The sequence below is a fragment of the Orycteropus afer genome, unplaced genomic scaffold, assembly GCF_000298275.1.
Source record: "Orycteropus afer afer isolate SDZICR_OR568_19922 unplaced genomic scaffold, OryAfe1.0 scaffold00242, whole genome shotgun sequence".
NCBI classification, from domain to species: Eukaryota; Metazoa; Chordata; class Mammalia; order Tubulidentata; family Orycteropodidae; genus Orycteropus; species Orycteropus afer.
Window position 1 is genome coordinate 1242855 of NW_006921829.1, and position 23593 is coordinate 1266447.

The 23593-nt window shown below is 37.1% G+C and overlaps 1 protein-coding gene across 1 annotated transcript in view; it reads left to right on the plus strand.

Moving 5' to 3' along the window:
• MAST4 (microtubule associated serine/threonine kinase family member 4) overlaps nucleotides 1-23593 on the plus strand; it is a 202722-nt gene that overhangs the window by 76618 nt on the left and 102511 nt on the right. The window lies entirely within an intron of this gene.

Below are 23593 nucleotides of genomic sequence, written 5' to 3' on the forward strand. Positions count from 1 at the left end.
CGTACTCTTCATTGTATTTGTATTTCTTCTTTTGTTATTTATCCATATTTTCTTCCTTTGTTCCTTACTTTTGTTTAATTTTTTGTATTGATTTGTAAGAACTGAGCTAGAGCTACTAAGGTTTTTGTAATGTTTTCAATATTCTTTTCCAGTTTATATTTGTCTCTTCATTTTTCCCCATGGTGTTTTTTGTTTGTTTGTTTGTTTTGACAAAAGAAGGTTCTTCTGTCCTTATTTTTCGTGTTTTATGGTCCAGTCTGCAGTGTTTTCCATGTTTGTTGTTGTTATCTCTTGTGGAGTTGCATCTCTTAACAAGGCTTGTCTCCTTCTAAGAGTTGCCTCCATTGCCCTCTCTATGTGCCACAAGTTTCATGTCAGTGACACATTTCTTTACTTTCTCATACTCAGGACTGTCAGTTGTGAGCTAGTAGTTTTCCCAAATGGTGAGTAGGCTTGTGAGTAACAGTTTTTCTGCATTCTTCCTTAATTCATAGGCCAGCCTACCAAGGGAGGAAAATTGCAAGCAAAGAAGACATTTAATAGTTTCACTCAACCCCCAGACTCCCAGGGGTGATTATACCCTTACACATTTCTGCTCACATGTCTTTGGTATCATCCAACTTGTGTGCAGATGTAAGAGAAGCTGTTCTTAGAAATTTTGCTTTGCTGGTGGGAGCAACTTAGTTAATAGAGATGAATGATCTGTAGATACTAGTGTTAAGAATAGAGGCATGGTCCAAGTGTAGTGTTACCTTTGTTTCATTTATTTTGTGACTTTCCTTCAGAACTTTAAGCAGGTTTCCCATGCTTGAAATATTATATACCAACTGTTTAAATGTGCTTTATAGATCTTTAATAAAATGTTATTTCAGCAAGGCAGTGACCACCTCTAGCTGTCCAGATGTCATTGTTAACAGTAACACATGACAGATAGTCCTTTGCTGCTTTATATTTAGGGAATGTTGTTGTTATTGTCATTAGGTGCCATTGAGTCAGTTCCAACTCATAGAGAAACAGAACAAAAATGATATACAAAAGAATGAAACACTGTCCATAGGAAAAAGCAAAATTATGTGCCCATGGAGTAATAGCAAATTGATGGTTAGCCTTAATAGAAATTAAATCTCCTGATGCCTCATATGCTACTCTTTCTTTAAAATGATAGAAACTCCTTTTATTGTTTTATTTTGTTGCTCTTTAGGGACCTCTGACATGGTCATTCTTTGTCATTCTTTTCTAATTGTAAGCAGATTTCAACAAAATCAACTTAAACTTAACAAACCATGTGTTCAGTCTAGAATACCTTGATATCTTCCCATTAGGTTTCATTTTATGCTGGTTAAATTAGTTAAATCATATGACTAAACTTGATACAGTGAGCTTCCTTGACCAACTTGGTGTGGAGTCATCTGACTTATTAAACCCTCAATGGGCCCCACCACTAGATTTGTTGGTCAAGTGTGTGTATTCACAGTATATCATTTCACAGTGTGTCTATTCTGTGATTTCATAAATCAATTTCTTTGACTAGTGGAAACTACCATCTTTCTTATTCCGTGCTGCACTCATAGTTTTTTTTGTTGTTGTTTTTTTTTTTAATCTTTTGCTTTGCCGATTACTGGCTTCAGTAATGACACATCTTGCCCTTCCTGCTTAAGGAAAAGAATGATAAAATCAAAAGGCCTGATGTAAGTCAGTAAATTTCCTAGTTTTTGGTATTGCTTTGTGCTGAATCACTAATTAAGAGAAAATTGTATACAACTTTTGCATAATAGTAAATTAATAACTGGCATCTTTCATATTTCCCATGTCTCTAAGTATAAGACAATTCAATCTGGTCTTTGATTTAGGTTTTCAGTCTCTCTTTCATTGTAAACTGAAGCAATATTAAGCTAACTCCTAAATTTAATTTTAAAGCCCCCTGTATTAACAAAAGTTGTCATCGTTAGGTGCCTTCAAGTCAGTTCTGATCCATAGTGACCATATGGACAATGAAACACACTGCCCGTCCCACACCATAACAAAAGTGGTACCAGCTTCTGGTACCCTTGGTAACCAGTCAGGAAGATTTGATTGTAAAGGGCTTTGACTATATTAGATCAAAACTTTCCAACTTTTTTTATGATTAAGTGTCAGTTGTGGGTTTGGTTTAGTTTGGTTACTGAAGCACCGTAATTGTATATTTTTCAAGTTAGAATTGCCAGTACTTAGTGGTAAACTAAGGAGCTCTGGTGATGCAGAGCCTATGGTGTTTGACTATAAACAGGAAGGTTAGAGGTTCAAACCCACAAGACACTCTGTGGAAGGAAGATGAGACAATCTACTTCTGTAAAGATTTACCTTCCAAGGTGGTCACTTTCAGTCAGAATTGGCTTGATGGCAGTGAGTTTGGTTGATTTTGGTTTTGGTTTTGGTTTTGGTTCATAATAGATTAGATGTAGGGGAAGAGAGAGTTGATTAAAACTGGCTTCCAGGTTCCTTGCTGAGACTGTGGATAAATGGAAGGACCATTTATCAAGATGCAGAAGACAAGAAAAACAGGTTTGAGAGAATGCTTAAGAGTTCACTTGGCAGCATGTTGGGTTAAGATGCTCAGGAAACATCTAAGTTACATAATAGACAGTTGTAGATATGAATCTGAAGCTCAGAGGTTGAGTCTGTGCTGGTGATATAAATTTGAAAGCGAATAGTGCATAGCTAGTTTAAAACTTTGGAAGAGGTGAACTCGTTGAGGGAAAGTGTTTAGAGTGAGAAGACAGAAATTGAGGCTAAGCCTAGCAATGCCACCATCTAGACACCGAGGACAATCAGACAGCAAAAGCCTGAGAAGCAGCCACCTGAGAGGCAAGAGGAATTAGGAGAAAGTGATGGCAGAATTCAAGAGAAGAGAGGGCTCCCAAGAAGAAAAAGGAATGGCAACGTTTTATTTTCAAGTTGGCAGGCCCTACCAGACACTTAAATATTTGTTGAATCAATAAATATTTATAAAAACATACATATAACTTCATTTTACTTAATATGATCAAAAGTGGGATATATGCTTTAATATAAGGCAAATTCCCCCCCGCACACACACACACACACTAAAGATGGAGTCTTCTTATATTTAAGTATGTACAAAGACACAAATATTATAGTACATTATCTTAATTACTTTATTGTGAAAGTAGTTATAACAGATCTTTCATTTACTTTGTCCAGCATCTTACCTATTTCATCAATTACTAAAAGCTAAGGCGGGTATACTTCCTTTAATACTCTGTCTAGTTTAGTTTATAAGATGTTATACAACCTCCCAGGTCTAAAGTCAGTCAAACAGAGCAGTACTTTACCTAAAATAAGGGAACACCTGAAATTTCTCTTTTTGATACAAAATAGGTAGTGGGAATTTGTGAGATTTTTTTTTCAGTGAGAAAAGAGATTCTTATAAATGAAAAGAAATCCATGAGAAATTTCTTGAGAAACTAGACTTTCAAGATAGCCAATTCTCTTGTTATTGAGGCAGGAATTTTCTAGTAGAGAATCTTTTTAATTTTAAATGTTGCAAAGTAGTAAATCAGAAATTAAAATACTTTGTCAACTTTTGGATTAGATGTTTTTCAAATTTAAATCTCATACCAAACCAAAACAAACCCACTGCCAACAAGTCAATTCCAATTTATAGCAACCCTATAAACAGAGTAGAACTGCCTCCACTGGGTTTTCAAGGCTGTAATCTTTACATAAGCAAACTCTGCCACATCTTTCTTTTACGGAGCAGCTGGTAGGTTCAAACTGCTGACCTTTTGGTTAGCCACCAAGTACTCAACCTCTGTGCTACCAGGACTTCTTTAAATCTTATACGTTATGAAGATAATTATATATTTCATTGTTTAAAAATATAGAACTAAATTAACATCTTAAATAATATAAATACTATATAAATTTAGTATAGATAGTAAGTTATGTTACCGAAATTTCAGAAAGTTTAAATATTCAAACTGGCAAAACAAAACAAAGCCACTGTTTTGAATCTACTAGTTGAGAAATGGGAGATTGCCTTATGCGTACCAAACCAAAACCAAACTCACTGCTGTCAAGTAGGATCTGACTCATAGCAACCCCTCCTTGGGTTTCCAAGGAGGTATCACTACGGAAGTAGATTGTCCAACCTTCCTTCCAAGGAGTGGCTGGTAGATTTGAACTGCCAGCCTTTTGGTTACCAGTCAAATGCCTTCATAAGGTAGCTTTTATTTGAATGTCTATGATAAATGATTACCTGGAAAGTGAAAACAGTACATTTAAAATCTTTGTTCCGTTCACTTTGGTTTTGTTTTGTCTGGTCCCATTGGGTTGCTATGAGTTAGAATCAACTTGGTAGAATTTTTTTTATTTATTTTGGTTATGATGAGTCTAGCTCACTCTTCATCAGCTTACCTCAAGTAACCAAGTTATCTGAGACCCTCAGTTTGAAATCCTCAACTGTCAACTATATCTAAATACAGATTATCTTCCTCAGCCCATTAGCTGCTGGGAGCATGTGGATTTGTGTCACAGAAAATCAAACTGTTCCACAGAGAGAAAAGAATGGAAAGAGGGGCCCTATTAGTGTGGAGATCAGCCAGCTGTCTTCATTAAATGCCCACTGCCCTTGACTGAAGGCTCCATGTTCAACACAACCAGAGTGGCCTGAACCTATTGAGCAACCTGTTAAGAGAGGTTTAAAAGTCTGTATTTTAAATTCAAGTGCAAGTGCTAAAGAACATTTTCCTTTTCTGTCACACTTAATATGCAAAACAATCTCATATCTATCATTGAACTTACTCACTTTGGGATGATTACAATTTTAGCATTAATGATGCTTTAATGCAGATTTTTGTTTAAGCTGCAGTGATCTGTGAGTACTTCTCTACAAAAGCCATGTAAATTGCAGGCTTTTCCAGTCCTGAGCTTTTATGTTAGGAGTAACAGTGGGTAATTAGGACTTCCCTTGAAATGTAAAGGTATATATACACGGTGGTAACAAAAAGCTTAGAAGGTTCAACTGTGGGGAAGAGAAGCTAATTAACTCTCCTGCATTGAGCTGAGAGCAAATCTGGTAGCATAGTGCCTAAAGCACTTGACTGCTAACCAGAAGGCTGGCGGTTCAAACCCACCAACCACTCCTCGAAAGGAAGGTTAAGCAATCCTACTTCTGTAGTGATAACGCCTCGGAGACTCAAGGAGGGGTCGCTATGAGTCGGGGCTGACTTGACGGCACATAACAACACTAAACCAAAACCAAACCGAACTCACTGCCTTGGAGTCAGATCCGCCTCATAGCGACCCCTCCTTGGGTTTCTGAGGCAGTGTCACTAGGGAAGTAGATTGCCCCATCTTCCTTCCGAGGAGTGGCTAAGGGGTTTGAGACTCCAGCCTTCCGGTTAGCAGCCAACTGTGCCTTTGGTACTACACCACCAGAGCTCCTAGGGAGGAGAAAGGTGGAGAGAAGTTGGAATACTATAAATGCAAGAAAAGTCATATAGTTTTAGGAAAAAGAGATGATCTGTGCTTTAAAAAACTTGAAATACTTTCAGTATTTTTTTTTAATTTTTTAAAATATGTTTTGAAAGACTTCTTTTTTCTACTCACAAAAGCTGTACATGTTTATTGTAGAAAATTTGAACAATGCAAGAAACATAAAAAAGATTTATAAAATCCATTTGTATTCCTATCTACCACTCAGATTTAAGACTTGAGTTTAGTTCTAAATATGTAGATTTTGTCATGTGTATCTATTATAATATTTGCAACATTTATGTATATATAAAGTTGTGTCTACAATCATACATTTATGCATATATATATATATATACATGTGTATATACATCTATAAATGGGACTCATAGTTTTGTGTCTAGATCATATTCTGTAGATATTATATTTGAGTATTTCATTATATCACTAAATGTAATTAATTTTTTCCAATTATTTTTAATGGATATGAAATATCTCTTTTTTGTGAACATTTTGGCTATTTCCAGTTTCTTGTTCTTATCAGTAATGTGATGAATAGCATTATATAGAAGTCTTTGTGATAAATTCTGATTCATATCTTAGCTTATCTGGGAGGGTAACTGTTTAAACTGCTGCCCTTTTGTTGTTTGTATTGCATTTTTGGGCCATCTATTGTTGTCTGACTTAGATTTTTGAGGTCCTACAAGTCAGAAATTGTGTCCACAGGAAACACTCTTTAATAATTGCTACAAATGACATTTAATAAGCATCAAGAATGTGTTGTGTTGGCACCAAAATAACTTTATACACATCTAAGTACATCTCGGGTAGTTCTCTCTAGGTGGAACAACAGTGAGTTACATTCAACTTCCAGGATATTTGTACCTGGTGGCATCATGGTGTCCTGGTGATGTTAGTGAGGTAAATGAAGAAGGAACCATTGCATGAAGCTGCAGAGCTGTTCACACTTGTGTTCCTCCTTTCATAGGCATTAAGGACTAAACTCCAGTACAGAAACTTCAGGTGCTATATAATTTAGTATTCCTGCTGCCTAGGCCCCTTTAATTTAGATGTCTCTCCCAGCTGATAAAGTACTAACTGGTATATCAGAAACACTTGATCAGGGGTAAAAGATCTGGGTTTTATTCCCAGCTGTACCACACATCAGCAGCACTTCTTTGGGAAAATCACATTGTCTGGGTCTCATCCCCATCTATAAAATGGAAATAATGAAAGCCTATTTGCAACCATACATGACTGCTTAACTGTGAAAGTATTTGAAACATAAAGTGCTGCAACAGTTTGAGGCATTAAGAAATTACTAAAGTGTTATTATAACCAGTCTAAATTCATAATGTAGTTAGAAATGGGGCACCATAGAGTATAAATACAAAGCAAGTTAGAAGAACACAGGCTCGTTGGAGTGTGTCGTTGTTGTTATGTGCCATCGAGTCGGACCTGACTCATAGCGACCCCTCCTTGGGTTGCCGAGGCAGTATCTCTACGGAAGTAGGTTGCCCAACCTTCTGTCATTGGAGTGTAGAGGTAAGTTTTTAATAGAATGCAGCATCTATATAACAGTCTCTGCTGGCACATGTTTACTTACAGTGGTCTGTGATACTTTCATTTTGGTATATCAGCCTTTGGAAGTCCCTTAACTGGTGTACTTACTCTGGCTTAGAGTCAGTTTGAGAAATTACAACATTTAAAAAAAAAAAAAAAACTCCATTGGATCAGAATCACAGTAGTTCCAAAGGGGCTGTCTCAGTGATTGGGCAGGGAAAGGTCATAAGAGAGTAGAGTTTACAGATCCCCACCTCTGCGTCAACCAGAGATGCTCCATCTTTGTCACATTTGGGCTAAGGAGTAATCTTTCACCTGAGCTAAAGATTTGGTTGTAAAACACACACACATGCACACATCCATAAGCATGCACACACAGGTATTTGGAAACCATGGTAGGAAATGGAGACCCAGAGCAGCAAAGAGTTTAGGGCCCCATTGCTTGTTGGTGTCAGACAGATCTGGCACCCTGCTTCCCAGATCACTGCTTCTTGCTTCCCCTCTGGGTGAAGGGGGCACCAAGAAGACCTGGGACTTCTCTACAGCTTTGATTTAGTGTCTTCTTTGAAACTAGGTCAGTGGTTTTGTTCTTTGTATTTCTTCTGTCCTCTCAATGAACTTGGGCCCTTCACCTTCAGTGGATGAACTACATTGCTGTGATAGTGAAAGAATAACTAGTAGCCAAGAGGTGAGCAGGGTCAAGGATTGTCAGCAGTAAATGGCACTTACCTGGTAGACATATGGGTTTATTGAGAGGAAAATTTTAAGCATTTTTATGAAAACTCTGCATGCCCCATTGATACTGCTGCTGAATGTCATGGCCATGCCTCTTGTTGTTGTTGTTGTTATGTGCTGTTGAGTCATGCCTCTTATTGATAGAGAGTCACTGATACAGGTGCACCCAAGATTTACCCAGTACAGGAACATTCTAAAGTGGTTCATCTGTTAAGGTATATCAGATGTCAGTGAACAAAAAGACTAGCTTTGAATTACATGGACTATATTAACGTTTTTTTCCTTAGATGTAAAGAATTGGTTTCTTAAAGTTGTATGGTAATCTTCTAACAATTAAATATAACTTTAGCAATTCTCTTCACTTGGGCTTAATTTCCTTTTTGGTTAAGAGATTGGATTGTATATTTTTTTCTACTATTCCTTTTAAACATTCCTTCTAAGGCTGGCATAGTTTTGGCATTCTTGTTTTAAAGGAGACTTTTCTTCACCCTTTGTTCTCAGGAATAATTCATACTGGCCTGTGTTCTTCATTGGAGGCATGCTTTTAATATTCTAGGATCTAATGACAAATGGCACTCTCAGCATTGAAAATAGTAAGGAAAACAGTTAGGGTCAGACAGCAAGTTGAACTCTCCAGACTTAAGCTGGAAAGGCATGCCTGAGTGACCTACAGTCATGGTCTGGATGTGGTTGTTTTTTTCATTTCATTAGCATCAGAGAATGGAAGTTCCATTTAAAGGAGCTTTTGATGGAAAACCCAGCTGTCCTGTTGCCAAGGCCTCTCTGTCACAGTCCCATTATTTATTTATTTGTTTGTTTTTGCTTATCCAACCTCTTATTGTATTTCAGTCTTTTAACTTTCTGTTGTGATTTGGGTGGAAGTTTGCAGAGCAAATTCATTTTCCATTCAACAGTTCATACACGTTTTGTTTCATGATATTGATTGCAATCCCCACAATATAAAAGCTCTCCTCACACTTCTTCCCTGTGGTTACCTTTTCCCTTTGCCCTTTTTCCCTATGCATTCCTGCCCTCTGAGCTGTCTCCCTGTGCAAACAAACAATGCCCTTCTGATCTCCCATGGTTGATTGTTCTAAGGAGTACATCTCCTTGTGTAATTGTTCACCTCATAGTCCTGTCTGTTGTTTGTCTGAAAGTTGACCCACAGGACTAATTCAAATCCAGGCCTGAATGATGACTAGGGGCTGTAGTCTCTGGGGTTTCACCAATCTCTGTCAGAGCAGTAAGCTTGGTCGTTTTTATGATTTTGAATTTTGTTCCACATCTTTCTCCCACTCTATCCAAGATCTCTAATTTGGATCCCTTTCAAAGTGGTTGGGAGTGGTAACCAGGCACTATCTAGTTGTTTTGGTCTCAGTGTTGTGTAGTAGGGACTAGTGGACCATAGGAACCTTAGACTACACAACCCTGAGACCAGAAGAACTACGTTTACATGCCTCTTTGATTTTCGTCACTCTTCTTTGCTTTAGACAAGGGGAGACCAATAGTTGCATCTAGATGGCCATTTGCAAGTTTTTATGACCCCAATTACTACTCACCAAAGTAGGATGTAGAATAATGTTTCTGTGTACTGTGTTATGCCAGTTGAGCTTGATGTCCTCTACGACCATGGTCCCAAGCCTGTAGGCCTAGCATCTCAGTCACATTCTAGAGACCACTCCATTGTTTATCTGGAGTATCAATACATCTGAATTAGTAGTAATTATATGTATAAGTTGAACACTTAATTGGCCAAAAAGCCTCCTTTGCACATGTGGAAATGTTCCAGTACTCAATAATAAGAACCAGGGTGACCAGCCAGGCATCAGAAAAAATGAATTTAATTGTGAATGTTTTGATTGTGTATGTATGTAGGTCTGTGTGTGAAATCCTCAGGCAAAGAACATGCCCTATTTTTAGTTCTTAGAGATGAAAATGGTTTTAAATAAACCAAAGTAAGGGAATAAAATAAATCCTTAATTAGTAAAAATCTCTTTCTTGTGAGTCAGTAATTTGTTTGGGAATGGACACATTGGAGCATCTTTGAAATTGAAAGAAAAAGCAAATATATGGGCTAGTTTCCATTTGGTACTTTTATACTATATTTCAGTAGGAGATGGGAGTTTAGAGCTTCTCATTAGTATTTCATATGACAGCTTTGATTTTCAAGAGAGAAAGGGCAAATGAAAATTCTTCTCCCTCTTCCAGAGACCCAGGCAGACTTGTTTTTACTTCTGACAAAAAAATTCACGTAAGCAATAGTAGTCTAATTCTCCTCTGTGAAAATGTTTCATTTCATTCCTCCTGTTCTATTGTTGACATACGTGATGGATGTTCATTTCTTCTGATGATATGAGGCCTTAACTATTTCTGTCATGAATATGTGCCTATCTGCCTGGATCCTACTTACCCTTCTGTTTCCTAAAATTCTTTTTATTAGCAGGGCTAACTTACAATACCTAAATTTAAAGCACTAAGATTAAAGGATCTTAAACTGAGCAGTTGACTATGCGTTTTGTTTTTGATAGTTAAATGTGCTTTTCTTTGCAATATCTAGAATATCCCACTGCCTCCAATTTATAAAACTGTAATAATACTAGAGAATCAGAGCATATCAATGATTGGCCACATCTTTAAGAGGAATTACCCTATGGGCACTGTTTCTTTCTGTTATAAATAAAGTTGCCATGAGTCAATGCCTACTCAATGACAACTGAGAACAACAACAACAAAATAACACAAAATCTCATAGTTCAAAAACATCATTCAAATCATGATTAGACCTTAGAAACAATATGACAGCCAGATAAGAGTGAGGAGGTTGTGATTAGTTGCCGTGGAATGGGCTCCAACCCATGGTGACCTTGAGTATAACAGAAAAAAGGGTTGCCTCATCCTGCAGCATCTTCATAGGTATGTTTGAGTCCATAGTTGCAGCTGTGGGTCATTCCATCCCCTTGAATATTTCCCTCATTAACGTTAACCCTCTATTATACCAAACACGAGGTCTTTTCCTAGTGATCGGTCTTTCTTGATAATGTCCAAAGTAAACAAGGAAGGAGATAGAAGGTGGATTTTAACCTCCTCTACTACACACTATCATTATGATATCAGAGACTTAGTACTTATGCCAGTGACCAAAATATCTGACAGGGACTTCCTCCATAAGAATGCTGCTCTTGAGCTGGCCAGACTAGGACATTCATTACCCTCCCAATATTTTGTCTTTCTTTGATAGAGTTGAGAAACTATTAAACAATATTAAACATCCCACTTCAGATAAATGGGGATTCATTCTTTAATTTATAACAATATTGCCTAGTACATGGCATGGGACCAAATAAAGGAACAAAAGTAATTTATCAAAGATTATTGAAGACTTTCCCAAGTTGTGGGAATAATTGAAATTGAGTAAAAAGGGCACAAATAATAAAACAAAATTCAAAACCTTATCCTAGATATAGTCCTATGACTTTTTTTTTTTAGTGTTAAGTAATAAAGGAAAAATACCTACAAGCAACGGAAGCTTCTGAGGGGGAAAAAAGAAAGAGAAAACAAACTTCATTCCTTACAAAAGAATAAAATTCATGCTCATCTCAGATTTTCTTTTGATAAATTGTACGTAATGACAGTACAGCCAAAGAACTCTTATTTGCTAAGGTAATATATAGGCATTATCTTTATTTGAAGATGCATAAAATACACTTTCCATGTGTCTTTCTTGAGAAACTCAAGGATATATACAAATGAATGAGAGGCGAATTAAAATGAAGAACTCAAGAATTGGGAAGATGGGTTGTAAAGTAATATGGTGAACTTTGATAGAAAATTTAAAATTTGAAAAGATTTTAAAATATGCTACTTTAAGTAATGATTCACTCAAAACTGTGTAGGACTAGAACTTGTGGTTCTGTTGAGTAAGATTAGAGATGGTAATGTGGGCAGGTACATGTATGCTAAGTTCCTGGACTTTGGGAGTGAGGAGGGAAATAAAAGTTATACTATGTACCTTTTGAATTCATAAACAAAATGTGCATGTAGGTGTGTTTTTTAAACGTTTAAAGAGAATAACTTACTAGCATGAAACAAAATTATTTCTTTGTATATTACAGAAGAAAATAAAAATACAAATGAGAAAACCACCAACCCACTTCAGTTTGAAATACAAATGTTAAAATTTGGTAGAAATTGTAAGAGTTATTTAATATAAACTGTAAAGGTTTATTCCAAGAATATTGACTTATTAATATTATGAAACCTATGAATAGGTTTTAGTAATTAGTAAGTTGTTTTTGGTCTACTGACTCTGTGTATTCCTTCCATTGTTTTGTGATGCTTCCTGTGTTGTTCAATATTTTACCCATAGAATCTTTCAATATTGCAATTAAAATTATTTTGTCAGTTCTTTCAGCTTAAGAATGCTAAGTATGTCCTTCCCTTTTGGTTTTCTTACTCCAAATCTTTGCACATTTCATTGTAATACTTTATCTTCTTCAGCCACCCTTTGAAATCTTCTGTTTAGCTCTTTTATTTCATCATTTCTTCCTTTCACTTTAGCTAGTCTGTGTTCAAGAGCAAGTTTCAGAATCTTTTCTGACATCCACTTTGGTCTTTTCTTTCTTTCCTGTCTTTTTAATGACCTTTTGCTTTCTTCTTGTATGATGTCCTTGATGTCATCCACAACTCATCTGGTCTTTGGCCAGTAGTGTTCAATGCATCGGTCTGTTCCTAAGATGTCTCTAAATTCAGATAGGGTATACTCAAGGTTGTATCTTGTCTCTTGTGGACTTGTTTTAATTTTCTTCCGTTCTGACTTGAACTTGACTATGAGTAATTGATGGTCTGTTCCACAGTTGGCCCTGGTCTTGTTCTGACTGATGATACTGAGCTTCTACAGATATAGTCAGTTGATTCCTGTGTGTTCTATCCAGTGAGATCCAAGTATATAGTTGCCATTTATGTTGTTGGAAAAGGTATTTGCTGTGAATAAGTTGTTGATCTTTCAAAATTCTGTTATGTGATCTCTGATGTCATTTCCATCACAAAGGCCATATTTTTCAACTACTGATCCTTCTTCTTCATTTCTAATGTTTGAGTTACTATCACCAGTAGGTAGCAATGCATCTCGATTGCATGTTTGGTTGCGTTTAGTCTACAGAGGTTGGTAAAAATCTTCAGTGTTTCATTCTGTCATACATAGGGGTCACCATGAGTCAGAACTGACCCAACAGTATGTAACAACAGTAGGTCAGATGGTCATCTGAATAGATCTTTAAAGAGTACTTGATTAAAATAAACCTACATCCCTGCTAAAAATTATTTAGAAAATGATGATGAACTGAGAATTCTGTGTTCCAGTAATGCCTATCTAATTTAGATTAGTGGGCAGATCTTCCTTAACTAGTGAAATACTAGAGCATTTTATTAAAATCTGCCCTAATTAGTATCTGACTTTGTTCTGGAGGTTCTTTGCAGTCAAGTGACACACAAAACTGAAACAAAATCTTTAATTTCTCACTGAAACTCACTGCCATCAAGTCAGATCTGACTCATAGTGACCCCTCCTTGGGTTTCCAAGGCGGTATCAATACGGAAGTAGATTGCCAAACCTTCCTCCCTGTAATTTCTAAAAAGATAAAGTTGTGTATTTTCAGATGATGTAATTAATAAAGCTAGAAAAACCCAAAGGAAGTAATTGAATAACTCTTAAAATAATAAGAGCATTTGTTAAGTAGATTGTATATAAAATTAATATATAGAAATTAATATTGCATCTTACCAATCATCACTAGTTAGAAATGATAATGGAAGAAAATAATCCATTCCTGACAGCAATTTTATTTGTCATCCCCATCTACCACCACCCCCGAAAAAGGACAGAAAACACCATACTTAGAAGTATTTGAAGGAGACCTGAAAAAGAGCGCTATGAATAAACAACAAAATTTATTGGAAAGCTAAACTATTTTAATTACTGTTGAATCACACCATATTCATTGGAGAAAAGGCTAAATATTATAATTTTCCTCAAATTAAGTTATAGTTCTAATGCAATTCCACTCAAAATCCTAGTGATTTTTGTTTTGCTTTGTAACTTTGTTTCCTTCATTGCAAACACCAATTGCACTCTTTGTTAAGCAGAGGAAGAATTTATTAAAATGTTTTAGGCAGCTCACAGAATTTTCAGAAGGACTAGGAGTGGACATTGGAGGCTACAGAGTAGACAACCACTCAGATGACATTATGGTACTGTACAAAGGCAAGTCCCAGGTGGTCCTGCTGCCCCACGCCCTGGGTGCCAGAAACTCTAACACTGTGGCCCCAACGGGGGTGCCTCTGGCATCACATTTGCTACCAAAATTGATTTATTTGGCATCTGCTTTCTTATATTGCCTTTTTTTTTCAAGCCAAAGTTGAGTTTAGTCTTAATTGGCAACAGCTAGCATATGTCCTCACTGCAGGGAAAGCTAGAAAAGTGGGTTCCTTAGTCTTGGGGAGGCAGAACTCATCATATGGGAAATACTTTTTATATATGAAAGGTGCTCAGAATATGCTTAGTGAACATAACAATGACAAATGCCTACTATAATAGCTTGACATAATCTCTCCAGAGTACATATGGAAGACTGAGCATATGTGATTAGTCAAGTAAATTCAGTGAATTGGACCTGACCTTACTATAGATGAAAAAATATGATAAAATAACAGCAATCCAAGAAATTGTTCATGTGAAATAAAAAATGGCAAGTATTAGTGATGATATAATGAGGGAAATAGCTAGTGATAAAGGAATAATTTAATCAACAAGTGGAAAAATTGGCTATCTATAAGAAAAATACTCAAGGTAAACTTTCCTCATACTACAGTAAAACCTGAAAAAGCTGGAACCTGTGTAAGGTGGAAACCTGTCAGAGAAGGAAAAGTCCAATTGTTTTTTTTTCTATGAAAACAAGTGGTAGAAGTGGTAAGACTGTACCCTATCAAATGTGGAAAACTTGTGAGACCCAGAAAAACGAGGCAGCCCCGTGGAGTTCTGGTTCTCATAGGCTTCACTGTCGATGCCAGAATTATTTCATATGGGCTCTAAATTACTTGTAAAAATTAAACACTAAAAAGTAAAATTAATACTCATTTGGATATTTAATATATTTAGGATGGGGACTTCATCTCTGAGCATGGAAAAGGAACTCTGGTAGCATAGTGGCAAAGACATTTGCCTGCTGACCAGACGGCTGGCGGTTCAAACCCATCAGCCACTCCTCGGAAGGAAGGTTGGGCAATCCTACTTCCGTAGTGATACTGCCTCGGAAACCCAAGGAGGGGTCGCTATGAGTCGGGTTTGACTCGACGGCACATAACAACATAACAACAACAAGGGAAACTGATAATTTGACTATATTAAGACTTAAAATTCTTTAAGTTAAAAAAACTCCATAAACAAAATCAAAACATGAAGAAACAACCCAGAATATATCTGCAACAAATATAATTTGTTGTTGTTGTTATGTGCCGTCGAGTCGTCCCCGACTCATAGCGACCCCTCCTTGGGTTTCCGAGGCAGTATCACTACGGAAGTAGGATTGCCCAACCTTCCTTCCGAGGAGTGGCTGGTGGGTTTGAACCGCCAGCCTTCTGGTTAGCAGTCAAGTGCTTTAGTCACTATGCTACCAGAGCTCCCAACAAATATAATAGAGAGTTAAAATTGTTAAGTCATAAGAAGCTCTTTTAAATTAATGTAAGAAAAAACTTTAATTTCCCACTAAATAAATAAGTAAAGGACATAGATAGCTCACCCAAGAAGAAATAGAAATGACAAGTAAACAAATGAAAAGTTCAGCCTCTCTCTAATCAAATAAATGCAAATCAAAATAAAGGGATACCAGTATTCACCTGATTTTCAAATATTTAAAGCAAACATGGCAATATTCATTTCTGGCAATGGTATAGTGAGGTGATATTCTCACTATTAATTTTAATTAATTATTTAAATTAATGTTAATTTAAATTTGCAATTTTTTTATAGAGAGTACCTTGAAACTTTATGTCAGGAACCCCAAAAATAGTTCATATCACTTGAGCTATTATTTGCTCTTCAAAAAATATAAATTAAGTAACTAATCAGAATAGTACTCATAAATATATATTTCAGGATGCTAATTGCAGTATTTTTATAATAGTACAAAATTGGAAACAATCTAAACATTGAATAGCTTGAAGAGTTACATTTAAATTGTAGTCTCTCTGTAAAATGAAATAATTTATAGCTATTAAAATCTGCCACATTTTTTTTTTCTCTTTCTTTTTTTTTTAAAAAAAATTGTGATTTGGGTGAAAGTTTACAGAGCAAATTCACTTTCCATCCAGCAGTTCACATACACTTTGTCTCATGACATTGACTAAAATTTACCACAATGCAATAGCTCCCCTCCCACTTCCTCCCCATAGTTACCTCTTCCCTGTACCCTTCCCTCCCATGCACTCCTGCCCCCTGAACTGTCTCCCTGTGCATACACAGCCTTTCTATTCTCACATGATTGTTCTCTCCAAGGAGTGTATCTACCTAGTGTAAATATTCACCTCATATGCCTGTCCTTTGTTTGGCTGGAAGCCACAGGAGTGGGTTCAATTCCAGACCTGCAGGGCCATAGTGTCATTGATTCCATCAGGCTCTATCAGACCTGCAAACCTGGTCCCTTCTTTTTTTTTTTTTTTTTTTTTTTCCCAAATGATTTTGAGTTTTGTTCCACATTTTTCTCCCACTCTATCCAGGATCTCTTACATAGATCCCTCTCCAAGTGGTTGACAATGGTAGCTGGGCACCACCTAGTTCTTCTGGTCTCATAGTCATATAGGCTGAGGATCACATGGTGTACCAGTTGCTTGGACTAATTGTTTCCATGCATCTTTGGTTTTCTTCATGCTTCTTTGCTCTGGGTGAGGAGAGACCCATCGTTGCATCTAGATGTCTGCTTGCAAGCTTTTAAGGTCCCAGTCACTACTCGCCAAAGTAGAATGTGGAACGATGTTTTGTGTAGGATGTTAGGCCAACTGAGCTTGATATCCCCTGTGACTATAGTCCGGAGCCCACAGGTCCAGCTACTTGCTCCCTCTGGGTAGCTGGCTGTGAAAATCTGCCACATTTTTGAAAACTTTTTTGTGCCATAGAACAATTATAATAAAAACCAAAACATGTAAAGAGTAAGACACAAAACTGAATATGGTTTATAATCTCATTTGAAGTATGTTTGTGTATACATGCACACATTCTCAAAAACAGAAAGATAACGCAATATTACATTGGCAGGATTATCGATTTCTTTTTTTATAATTTACTATGTCTTCCAAGTACTGTGCCATGAATATGTGTTACCTTTAGAACCATTTTTTAAAAGTTATTTAAAAAGTAAGCAGTTTCTTTTCTGTGGATTTTTAAACATTTCACCAGGAAAATCCCTTGTGCATATTTTTTTTCCACCCTCACCATCTGCCTCTAGTTTAAAGCACTTAAACAGTTTTATGCTTAGCATTTTCCAGTACTAGTAGCAGTACTAAAGTTACCCCTCACTCTAATTTGTTCTTAGTCAGCCCCTTGGTGGTGATGGGCTTGTGCTCCTGTCTTCTACCTAAAATTCACCTAGAAGAGTGTGCATCTGCCTGAGGGTAGAATAGGCTTTGGGTAAAGCTTGGAGTGTAAGTACTTTATGACATATATTGCTGAATGAAAATCTTTTTTTTTTTTTTTTTTTGTCAGTTCTCATTGATTTTGGAAAACATTACAAACTTATTTAGCAAAACTTTTTTGCTTTTTTTATTTTTTAGTAAAAAAAGATGTTACTGTCTTAAGTTGTTCAACACTAAGATTCCAGAATCTTAAATCCTTTAGCCTATAGGGGAAAAATTGAATTGTGTTTTGCTGCTATTGTTGTTGTTGTTGTTGTTGTTGTTGTTATGTGCCATCGAGTCAGACCCAACTCATAACGACCCCTCCTTGGGTTTCCGAGGCGGTATCACTATGGAAGTAGATTGCCCAACCTTCCTTCCGAGGAGTGGCTGGTGAGTTTGAACCGCCAGCCTTCTGGTTAGTAATCAAGTGCCTTAGGCTTGCTGTAGCTTCATATTATAAAATGTGAAAGCTAACCCTTCTCGTAGGCATTATCTCATCCACTTTCCACCTTTCACACTTTTGATATTAGATTTTTAAATCATGCTATGAAATTAATAGCTATTATATTTGAAATTTCTTATTTTAAAAACTGTAGCTTGATTAAATCATTAACCAAATGTAGATTTTACTATTCATTATCTTTATTATATATCATCATAAAATAGAGCCAGCAATTCCTACTCCATTATCCTGAGGAAACTGGTTGAGGTCTATCTAACCTTGGCCAAGATTAATTGATGATGTCCTCAAGCTTGAAACCACTCCATTCCCAGTTTTCCATTAAACCCGTGATGTCCCATTGGCCAATACCAAGGACCTCTTTGTAAAGAATATTATTCATCCTGGATTTGATGCTAGCAATCATTTCCTAAGGAGCTCTGGTAGCATAGTGCCTAAGGCACTTGACTGCTAACCAGAAGGCTGGTGGTTCAAACCCACCAGCCACTCCTCAGAAGGAAGGTTGGGCAATCTACTTCCGTAGCGATACCGCCACGGAAACCCAAGGAGGGGTCGCTATGAGTCAGAGACGACTCAAGAGCACATAACAACAACAACAACAATCATTTCCTAAGTACCCCTGATGGCACAACGTTTATGTGCTTTGCTGTTAACCTAAAGGTTGTAGGTTGGAATCCACCCAGCCACTCTGTAGAAGAAAGACCTGGTGATTTGTTCAGTGAAGATTACAGCCAAGAAAACTCTGTGGGGCAATAATGCTCTGTTACATGGGGTTTCTGTGAGTCAAAAATCATCTATTCCTCATGCTACTCATCTACAATAACAAACATTTCCTACTTCTTGAATACTTCTCTGCCTACTTTCTCTGCTATTTTATTTTTCCATTCTTCTTGTTGGTTCTTTTTAGCTCCTCATCTGTTTTCACTGTTAGGATCCCTGTGGTCATCTTCTCTGTCACTCTTACTTTGACATGCACCTAGGTCTTCTGCTCAGTACCCATGCACTGGTTTTCTCACAGCTTTGTCTTGGGCATGGACATTTCTGCTAAACATAGATGCATGTTTCTGTTTATTGATGAGCTCTCTCCTTCTGAATATTCCCCATCAGCACCTGAATGCAATGGTTATCCAACACCAAATTTAGCATCACCAGTTCTGTTATTCTCTCAGTTATTTAGCAACAACTTCTACCTAGCCAGGAAACTAGAAACCACAGCACCGTCTTTCATTACACCATTCCGAGTACATCTTATGTATTTCCCTCTGAAACATGTTTTGTCCTTAGCCATTCTCCCCATTACCACAGCCACTGGTGTAAGACTTTTGCTGTATACTGAGAACTGGGCTTCCTTTTCCTACCTGCTCTCACGTCCTGCACTCCACTCCTATCAAATTTATTAGACACCTTGATGCTCATTTATTTTTAAAGAAATCAACTTACTTGTATCATTTAGCTAAAGAAAAGCATTCCATGGTTTATTATGACATACACAGGTGTGGAGTTTCCACAATGTGACCCCAGGATCAGCAGCATCAGCCTCAACAGGAAACCAGTTAGAAATATGAAGTCTCCCTCCACTCAAGACCCACCAAATCATTATCTATGGAGGTACTACCCAGCAGTCTGTGGTTTAACAAATCCTCTGGGTGATTCTCATGTCCTCTACAGTTTGAGAATTACTGCATTATTGGTTCTAAAGCCTGTTTATACATTAGAATCACCTATGGAGCTTGAAAACATACCCAAGCCCCAGACCAATTAAATCAGAAACTTCAAGTGTCAGGCCTGGTATCAATATAGATCATTTAAAAAGTTCCCCAGAGAACTTTGATATACATAGAAAGGCTAGAGACCAACTTAAACTGTAAAATTCTTTTCCTTTAGCAAAATCTGAAATAGTAGTTCTTATCTGACTCAGCAGTAGTGAGGTTAGTTTGGTTTGATGCCTCTACACTCTCCACTTCAAGAAAGGCATGAAGTACACAGATTTTAAGAAGATCAAATAATTTGTTCATGTATTGTTAGTTCTGGTGGCATAGTGCTTAAGGCATTTATTTGACTGCTAACCAGGAGGTTGGCAGTTCAAACCCACTAGCCACTCCTCAGAAGGAAGGTTGGGCAATCTACTTCCGTAGTGATACTGCCTTGGAAATCCAAGGAAGGGTCTCTATGAGTGGGATACGACTCCACGGCAGAGTGTTGCATTTTGTTGTTGTTTGTTTTACTGATTAAAATGAAGACTGATGTTTCAGCTTTAAAGAAAAAAAATATATATATTAAAGCTGTTAGTGAAATAATAAGCAAAATTAATGGTAATATTTTCCTGTGGCAGAAACTTTTAATTTTAATCCAGGGACATAAGAATGATACACAGCTTGATGATGTTCCTGTTTTAGAGGAATGAGGAGGTTGTAAACTTAATTGGATGAGTTTAGAGGAGAGTATCAACAAGATTTGGACAGGGGAAGTATAATTAATAACTTACCTGATTAACCTAGGAGGACACCTATGGGCAGGTAGGATTTCAGCAGTGTTCACATGGTAAAATGCTATTTGTTTGGGTAGATAAAGATTTTAGGTTTCAGTTCTGTTTAGAGAAAACTTGGACGTCAGAATGAGGTGAATGTAAAAAAAGGGGCATCTAGGTCAAGTGGCATAGCATAGTCTACAAGACAATGTTCTACATTCTACTTTGGAGAATACTAACTAGAGTCTTAAAAGCTTGCAAATAGCCATCTCAGATACAACTATTGGTCTCTCCCTATCTGGAGCAAAGAAGTGTGAAGAAAATCAAAGACTCAATGAACCAGTCAGTCCAGAGGACTAATGGACCATGTGAACCACAGCCTCCACTAACCTGAGACCAGAAGAACTAGATGGTGCCCAGCTACCACTACTCTGAAAGGAATCACAGTAGGACATCCTGAGTAGAATAGGAGAAAAAGGAACAAAACTCAGAATAATAAAAAACAGCCAGGCTTACTAATCTGAGAGAGATTGATGGAATCCCTAACATTATGGCCCTTACAAACAGTTTAGACCTGGAACTGACCCCTCCTCTTGCTCCCATGATTCAGCTTTCAGCCCACCGATGGGCAGGCCTATATGGTGAACAGTAACACCATAGAGGTATGCATTCCTTAGAACAGTCAACCATATAAGATCAAAATGGTACCATTTGCCCAGGAATAAAGCTCCGCAGGCAGGTAGAGATAGGTTAGAAGGATGGTAAAGGTAGGGAAGAAGTGGGAAGAGTGCTATTACATTATGGGGATTGCAAATAATATTACGAAACAAAATGAGTGTTAATTGTTGATTGGGAAACATTGCTTTATACACTTTCACCCAAACCACAATAAAATGTTCCCAAAAAAAGGAGGTAGGAGACATTGAGCTAGTTTATCTGACATAAGGAAGAAGAGGGATTGAATTATAGAAGGAAACAGAGAAAGAAAAAAAAAAATCTAAGGCTTGCTGATTAAGAACTCTAAGGAACAAGTGAGAATGTTGGGTTTGTAGTGCACAAGGAAATTCACAGGTCATGGTTCTCAACCCAGCTGGATTTTAGAATCTCCTTATTTAAGAGAGACTCTTAGAAAATGTTTATCCCATGCCAGTTGAATCAGTTTCTTGGGTGGAGTAGGTCCTGGACATCAGAAATTTTTAAAGTTTCCCAAGTGATTTTAATATGCAGCCCAAGTTGAGAACTATTTACTAATCTAAGGAAATGGAAGGAGAGATTGAGACAAAAATAGTACAACAGAAAGAGTCTTGGGGATTCCCAAGATCTCCTCTATGGTTTGTAGAAATTGGAAATCAGAATTCTGATCTATTAGTTACACATGTTGTTGTTGTTATGTGCTGTCAAGTTGGACCCAACTCATAGCAACCCCTCCTTGGATTTCCAAGGCAATATCTCTACGGAAGTAGATTGCCCAGCCTTCCTTCTGAGGAGTGGCTGGTGGGTTTGAACTGCCAGCCTTCTGGTTACCAGTCAAGTGCCTCAGACACCATGCCACCAGAGCTCCCATTAGATACACATAGCACATTATAAATGATTTTATTATGAAGAAATAGTAAAATAAGTCTGAACATGTTTTCTGGAGTTGGAAATTGAAAAATGATGTAATGGCAATTTGGAAGAAATAAACATTACACATATTTTGTTTCTGTCGGTTAGAATTCGTTTGTGTCAAAGGTCAGAGGAATATTCATTGTTGTTAGTTGCCCTTAAGTTGACCTTAGACTCAAGGCAACCCCACATGCAAGGGAACAAAGTGCTGCTAGGCCTGCATCATCCCTGTGATTGGTTGTGGATCAGACTATTAATGTTTGTTATATGTGACCACCTTAAATGTAGGGATTTTGTTTGTTTATTTTTTTAACTAGCAGGAGCTGAAAGGAAGAGGTTTATAATAGAAAATACATTTACATTTAGTGAGATTACATTTAGTGAGTTATTTGGATACACAGGATTTCATTTGAATAGTTCCTCTTTGACTAAAAATTACTCAGCAAACAGTCTGAGAAAAACCAATTTACTAATGCACTCCACCCCTCTTTGAGGTAAAAAGGGAAATGCCTTGTGTCTAATTATGTTAAGGAATTGGAATCCCTTCATGTAAAACAGAAAACAATAATATGCACACATTAGATTACTTTCTTTACCTCAGAGTCCTTTATCCAGATAGAGTCTAATTGATTACCTGAGATTGAAAGGATGATTCAAGTTTCATAAAATTGCATGAAATGTCAGTATCTATTACAGTGGCTCTATCTGACCTCTCTTTCTTTGACCTTATAACAAAAGGTAAATGTAATCTCTTCTCTATTGCTTGCAAGATGCATTACTGTAGATGGGAAGAAAATACACAACTAAAAAATCAACTTTCTTCATCACTCTTGATATTCACCACGCTTTACTTGGGATCACCTTGAGATATGACATCAATTCAGAGTAATAAGGAGGGGTCAATGAAAAGCTAAAACATTCTCAGTAACCCATTATAACACATCTCCAAGGGATTCGTGTCAATGCCACAGCATTTCAAATATAGTACTCAAATTCCAGAGGAACAACTTCATGAAATGGAGACAGTAGGCATCTGTGAGATCTGTGACATATAAGTTGACCTGTTATTGGGTCTTCCTTCTTCTCCTTACCATGTTTCCCACCCAATCACCTCAACAGTCACTCCTGAGAAAGCACTAAGTACACATTTGTCTGCTGAGTCTATTGTGAAATAGTACATCCTCTGTGTTGTAGTCATTGAGAGGGTTTTTTTTTGTGTGTGTGTGTGTGTAGTAAGTGATTTTTTAAGGGCTTTGGCTTAAGAAAATTCTTTTTCATATGAAAATGGATTCAGAACTGGTTCTGCAGGATGTCTACAGTGGTGATGCACAGGTTGGCTTCCACTAGGAGACATTTAGCTTTGGGTCTTGTTCATCTATTTAATATGTCTTAGCAGGTGGCTCAAAGCTCTGTGCATAAAAGAGAACTTAATACATAATTACTGGATTAGAAAAACATCCACATGTTTCTAATTTGCCATGTAACAGGGATTAGGTGGTTGTTGTTATGTGCCATCGAGTTGGACCCGACTCATAGCGACCCCTCCTTGGGTTTCCAAGGCAGTATCACTATGGAAGTAAATTGCCCCATCTTCCTTCCGAGGAGTGGCTGGTGGGTTTGAACCG